This window comes from Myotis brandtii, unplaced genomic scaffold, assembly GCF_000412655.1.
Source record: "Myotis brandtii unplaced genomic scaffold, ASM41265v1 scaffold314, whole genome shotgun sequence".
In the NCBI taxonomy this organism is placed as follows: Eukaryota; Metazoa; Chordata; class Mammalia; order Chiroptera; family Vespertilionidae; genus Myotis; species Myotis brandtii.
Genome location: NW_005362033.1, coordinates 1,965,784 through 1,972,337, shown reverse-complemented (window position 1 = coordinate 1,972,337; position 6,554 = coordinate 1,965,784). Strand labels below are relative to the sequence as shown.

The 6,554-nt window shown below is 48.8% G+C and overlaps 1 long non-coding RNA gene and 1 pseudogene across 1 annotated transcript; one reads left to right on the top strand and one right to left on the bottom strand.

Moving 5' to 3' along the window:
• Window positions 1–269: 269 nt before the first annotated feature.
• Window positions 270–937, bottom strand: LOC102258240 (annotated as a pseudogene).
• Window positions 938–1,898: 961 nt separating this feature from the next.
• LOC106726758 lies at window positions 1,899–3,586 on the top strand. The gene is made up of 3 exons (XR_001362859.1): window positions 1,899–1,972; window positions 2,292–2,354; window positions 3,438–3,586. It is a non-coding gene; the product is annotated as an uncharacterized LOC106726758 (long non-coding RNA).
• Window positions 3,587–6,554: the final 2,968 nt, after the last annotated feature.

Genomic DNA, 6,554 nt, shown 5'->3' with positions numbered 1-6,554 from the left:
ACACAATGCTACTAATATTAGCTGTGAATAAAACTTTCCTCTGTAATGAGTAAAGGTAAACTTTCTTATGTAAAATATTACCTGATATTGGAGCCTGCTACCTATTAAATACGTGTTTTTTTTTCCCCTTTGAGGCATCATTATGTTTAAGAGACATACTACTATATTGATAATATAGACTTTCAATAAAATAATAAGGAATTTCATGAGGCCAACTACACTACTCATGAATAGTGATTTATATTTATTAATTAAATATTTTCTTTTTCTTTTTTTTTTTTGAGGAATAACAGTCAATTTTATTGGGCTCAGACCAGGAGTCCATGGGTCTTGAGGACCGCTGTGAATTTGTTGATTTTCTTCTCCACGTTCTTTTCGGCCTGTTTCCGTAGCCTCACGAGCTGCTTTCTCTTGCGGTGATGGACCTTGGCCTTCTCCTTCCTCTTCTCCTCCAGAGGGGCTGTGCCGGCCTGGTATTCCAGCCACCCTCCTGAGCCAGGCGCCCCAGGCAGGCAGACTCCCGGGCAGGCTTCAGACGCACAACCTTGAGGGCGGCGGGAACCCCATTCGCTTTTCCTTGTCATAGGGCGGTGGGATCCTGTCAGACACCTGGAGGCGGTCCAAGGCGGCCTGGCCGCTGGTCTTGTGGGGCAGCGTGCCTTGCTCGGCCGCCAGAAGATGCGGCTGGGGGCTCGGGAGTGCTAAGGGCCACAGGATGGGTTGGTGTTTATCTGTTTGCAGAGGAAGGCCAGGAACTTCAACTTGTTTCTGTAGAAATTGCCAGAAATGTGATGCCCTCACAGAGCACAACCACCACCTTGCAGCCCAGCAGTACCTGCTTGGCCACGATGGCCGCCAGGCGGCCCAGGAGATGGCCTCGGCCATCAAGCACCAGGCCCTGCCCTCCGCCGTCTTTGGCAGCCGCCTGGGAAAGCATCTTGTATTTTTCGATGCTAGTTCTGTGACCTCATGTATGGTCTGTCCTTGAGAATGTTCCATGTGCACCGGAGAGGAATATATAGTTTGATGTTCTGGGATGAAAGGTTCTGTCAATGTCAATTATGTCCATTTGGTCTAGTGTTTCATTTAAGGCGAATATTTCTTTTTTGTTGTTGTTATTAATCCTCACCCAACGTGAGGGGGAGAGACAGAGAGAGAAAGATAGACGTGAGAGAGACACATCAACTGGTAGAAGGGCAAAATGGGGGAAAAATGGGGGATATCTGTAAGACTCTCAACATAAAGATTACACGCACACACACACAAATAGAATATAACTGTTAATTTTTATTATACTTTCAACCTCCTAACTTTCATTTGGCTATTTTTCACACCTTATATCCCTCTATGGTATTCTCTATTTGGTGAGACATGTCATCATAACCTCCTTTACTTATTTAATCGTGGTTTTAGTTAGTTCTGTGAACATGTTTTAAATGACTGCAGCACATTCAAGTCCTTTTATGGCCCTGGCCAGGCAGCTCAGTTGGTTGGGGCCTTGTCCCAATACGCCAAGGTTGTGGGTGCGATACCCAGTCAGGACACATACTAGAAACAACCAACGAGTGCATGAATAAGTGGAACAGCAAATCAGTGTTTCTCTCTCTCTCTCTCTCTCTCTCTCTCTCTCAAATCAGTCAATACTTTCTTTTTATAAAAGTCTTTTTCTGACATCTGGTCTCTCTCACAGGCAGTCTCGGTTGCCTGACCCCCCTCCCCGCCCTTTCCCCCCAGTACATGGGTCATGTTTCCCGTTTATTTTGTGTGTGTGTCTGCATGTCATATACATATGGTGATGGGTGAGAAATTGGACATTTCAGATTATATATTGTAGCAACTCTGGGTATGAGTTTCCCTACTCTGGGGTGTGTTATTTTTATTTTCTTGTTTATTTGTTTAGGGTTTTTAGGAAAGCCGCTGTCCTCCCCACAGTGTCCGGCCTCTTGTGTTTCCCAGGGAGACCCGGCACTGGGTAAGCGCCCACTCACCCTGGGGTGGGGTGGTTGGGTAGGCTTCTCCTCCTTTCCCCGGCCACACCCACGGAAGCTCTATTTTCCTCTGATATCTCTACCGTTTTTTTTTCAACTATGCCCTGGGGCATAAACTGCTCTACAAACTAATCCGATCAACTCCCAGCTCCTTTGAAGGGATAGTGTGCGGGGTCCATATTTGATTTTTGTTCTGATCCCAGGAGGGCTCCACCTACTTGTATTATTTCCTTGTTCTTTCCTTCACGCGGGCCAGCCTGCTGTTCATCCTGACTCTTGAATCTCTGGATTGCCTTTCTCCAGAACCTCTGCTGTCCTTGAGAACACCTGGAGGCTCGAACATCTTCAGTCTCTGTTTCCAATGAGGTCAGTTTCTTCAGCAAGCGAGTAGGGCTCTCTGTTTTATGGCTAGTTTTTTTTGAGGGGTGGAAAAACTTTCTTCTACCCTCAGTGTTCTTTTGGCTGATCTCATAATCAAATAGACATGAGACAGTTAACCAGCAAAAATAACCAAATTTAGCACATACATATGTTTGGGAACCCTGCAGACATGCATGAGAGATTCAGAGACAGAAAGGGAGCATGGGTATGTAAGTCCTTCTGGACTAGGGATGAGTAGGTAAGTAAGTCCTTCTGAACTTGGGGCTTCAAAGAGTCATTGTGTGGTGGGCAGTTAGACAGATATGAGCAGAGGAAGGACGAGGGCCAGGAACAGGTCACCAGGGTGGCAGCCCAGGTGCCTAGCAAAGGACAATCAACTGGAGGGAGGGACCTCGCTCCCAGGTGACCTTTCCTCCCCAGCATATCGTTGGGCATGAGGTTTGGACCCCTGACCTTTCCTCCCCAGAGATAACACCTAGGTCTCAATTGTATTCAGTTCCAGGCCCAGAAAAGCAGCAAAACCAGATAAGCAGCCCCATCCTGACCTCACACCCAGCTGCCTTGGATAACGACCCCCTGCCATGGTGCCAATCAGTCAATCAGTAGGGACCCCCACCCTGGAAGGACACACCTGGGAACTGATGAATATTCATTGTGATCATCCCCTAAAATCTCCACCCTTGAAATCCCTAGGCCCTAGCTGGGTCTCAGTGGTTAGAGTTTCAGCCAGAGGACTGGAGGGTCTTGGGTTTGATTCCAGTCAAGGGCACTGTTGTAGTAAAATATAGAAATGTTTTAAAAATGTTTTTAAAATATCTAAAAATGTTTAAAAAGTTTAAAAATGTTTGAGTTAACTTTCTTGAAACTTGAAGTGTGATATTAAGGACACATTCCCCATTGCCCTGAAGCATGTGTACCCCATAGATAAGGATTTGAACTTCAGTTACTGACTCAGAGTGACTTGCTAAGATAACCATTTCTGTGAGTGTTGTACTCTCCCTAGATAACCACATAGCCCTTCGCCCTGTTTGAGATGACCATGTGTGCATTGCCATAATTCATTGATAGCCACCTGAACTGCTGCGGGTGCGAACAGGCTTTAAAAATGGGTCCTGACCAGCCAACGGTGCTCGCCTGTCGAGACAGCCACAAAGGCACGTCCTTTTGTCAGTCTGGCAAGGGACGCCGCTCCACGCTCCTCTCTCTGCCAGACGACAGAAGAACAGCTAGTACCTCCCGATCGAGGTGTGACCAAGGGTGAGGAACGCCAGCTCCCTGCACCCGGACTGGACCAGCCCAGCTGCCAGACCCCAGAGGACAGCACCACCGGGATCCCATTTCTTACATGAATTACTTCTACCTCTGTGATTTTATAAATAAATGTTACCTTATAGTTTGAGTCTTGGCTCTGAATTCAAGTACCGAGGTTGCTGAATGCAGGTCTGGTGTGAACCCACTGGCCTAACACCTGGGGCCATTCCTGCTGCCCCCACAATTGCAGGATAATAAGAAGAGTAGATGAAGATTTTTAAAAAATTTTGAATCTTTTTAAAAAAAATTTTATTGATGTCAGAGAGGAAGGAAAAAGGAGAGAGAGATAGAAACATCAATGATGAGAGAGAATCATTGACAGCTGCTTCCTACACGTCCCCCACTGGGGATCGAGCCCGAAACTCAGGCATGTGCCCTTGACCAGAATCGCCCCCGGGACCCTTCAATCCACAGGCTCTATCCACTGAGCCAAAGGGGTTAGGGCAGGAATAAAATATTTTTTTAAAATATATTTTATTGATTTTTTTACAGAGAGGAAGGGAGAGGAATAGAGAGTTAGAAACATCGATGAGAGAGAAACATCAATCAGCTGCCTCCTGCACACTTCCTACTGGGTATGTGCCCGCAACCAAGGTACATGCCCTTGGCCGGAATCGAACCTGCGACCCTTGAGTCCGCAGACTGTCGCTCTATCCACTGAGCCAAAGTGGTTAGGGCAGGAATAAAATATTTTTTAAAAGCATTGAAAATAAGTAGAGTAGATGTTAAGTAAATAGAAGTTTGCCCTGCCCTGTAGATAGTTTAAAAAAGTCATCTCTGACAATCTCTTATTATGGGCAAGGCCCCTAATTCAAGTTCTTCTAGGTAGCTGGGGAGTTGCGGGGAGGGGCACAGAAGTGTCACTAGAGCCTGCAGCTAACGTAGCTCAAAACCATCTGCACATGACAGGAGCACATCTTGAGGTGACTGGTTCTGCACCCACATGCTATCCCAGGCAAAATTTCTGAGCCAGGGCTCTGAGCTGGGTGTGAGGACCATGGCAAACTTCTCACAGGGTGACGTGGGAGAGGAAAATGAGACCGAGAGCTGAGCAAACGGGCCCAGCAATTTACAGCAGACGCAGAAGTCTCCTCCCTAGAGATCACAGCGAGGCCTCCGTGTATTTCAGCTCCAGGCCCAGAAAAGCAGCGAATCCAGGTGGGCGGCACCAGGACCAGCTGCAATGACCAGCGCCCCCCTGCCCTGGCGCCCACCAATCAGTGGAGCCCCCGACCCTGAAGGGACACCCCTGGAAAGCTGATGAGTATTCTATTGAGACTTCCCCTGGGACCTCCCCTAAATGCCCACATGTTAGAGAGAGAGAAGCCTCAAGACAAAGGACCTGGCAAGTGCTCTCCCTCCCAAGAGCATGCCTGCGCCTCTTCCCGCACAAACACGCTCCTCCTAAATTCTAAGGGACCCATGAGGCTTGCCACCAGGGAGCAATGGGCAGTGGCAGCTCATCCTGCGCTAACCCCAACCCTGTCCACAGGACCCCTCTTCTCTAACTTCTCAGTGAGCCCAGCAGCCCGGCCGAGGCTCACTTCCCCACCTAGTGGCTCTCCTGCTGCTTCTACCCCAGCCCCCTCCTTGTTGCACTGCCCCAGCTTTAATAAACACCCTCTGAAAATCACCTGGACTCGTGGTGTGACATCCTTCCTGCACCAAGTCAAGAACACACACTACTTGGCGGCCCTAGGCAGACTCGCTCAGGGCCAGGTCCCCCCCGCCCCTTTAAAAAAAATGAATTTTTTGGGCCTCTCATAGTGGACCCATGCCAGAGGAAGTTGCAGCCTCAAACCATTGACCAGCCTCCTTACCCTTGGGCTGTGAGCACTGAAGGGGGCTGTACAGTAAAAAATAAATAAATAAAAATTAAAAAATGAATTTTTATTGATTTCAGAGAAGTAGGGAGAAGAAGAGAGATAGAAACATCAATGATGAGAGAAAATCATTGATTGGCGCCTCCCGCACGCTTCCTACGGGGGATCAAGCCCGCAACCCAGACATGTGCCCTGACTGGGAATCGAACCGGGACCTCTTGGTCCATGGGACCATGCTCAACCACTGAGCCACACAGCTGGCCCAGGCTCCCTTTTTGGTAACATTTTCTGGGGCCTCCAGCTGGCAACCCTGGGGCATCTTGTGCTTTGCCCTCCCCCGCCCCCCCCGCCTCTCCCACAGGGTGTCACCTTTGCCTGGCTCTGGATTCTTTTCCAGCCGGAACTCAGCTACCCAGGTGGCTGAACCAAGGTGCGGTCTGACCCCTCTGGCTAACATCTGTGCCAACATGATGGTGTGAGGACTTGGATTGCTTCCTCACCACCGTGGCTTGAAGGACTTGGCTGTGTTTTCTTCCTTCTTGCATCTTTCTGTCGTCCACGGGGTTGTCCCTCTCTCTCTGCACTGCCGCTCCACGCGCAGGATGAGCATTTAAGAGCCGTTAGGGTGCTCACCACTTGAAGACTCCGTGACAGGATAGGCCAGTCATGGGCCAGACGAGTCCGTACCCGGCACCCGACTGCAAGACAATGTCCGGGAACCCAGGCGGCTGTGAAACCTCACAGGCTCTGCCCCGCGGCCCTTCTCTGCCAGGTGATAGTACTGGTGAGAGAGGGGCCCTCATCTTCCCTTTCCTTTCTTGTGTCTGAGGTTGAATTCAGGTGGACTTTCTTTGAGTTGTTTTTTAAAAAGCCTCAAGGTGGAGCTAAAGGTTAAGGGCAGAGAGACCTAGGCTATAGATAAGGGTTGAGATAACTAAACTAATTTGTCTGAATTGCACATTAGAAGCTCCTAGGAGAAGCACAGGTAAATTACACAACAGGAAACCAGAGAAACTCATCTCGGGCAGAGGGGAGCTATTGACCGCATACA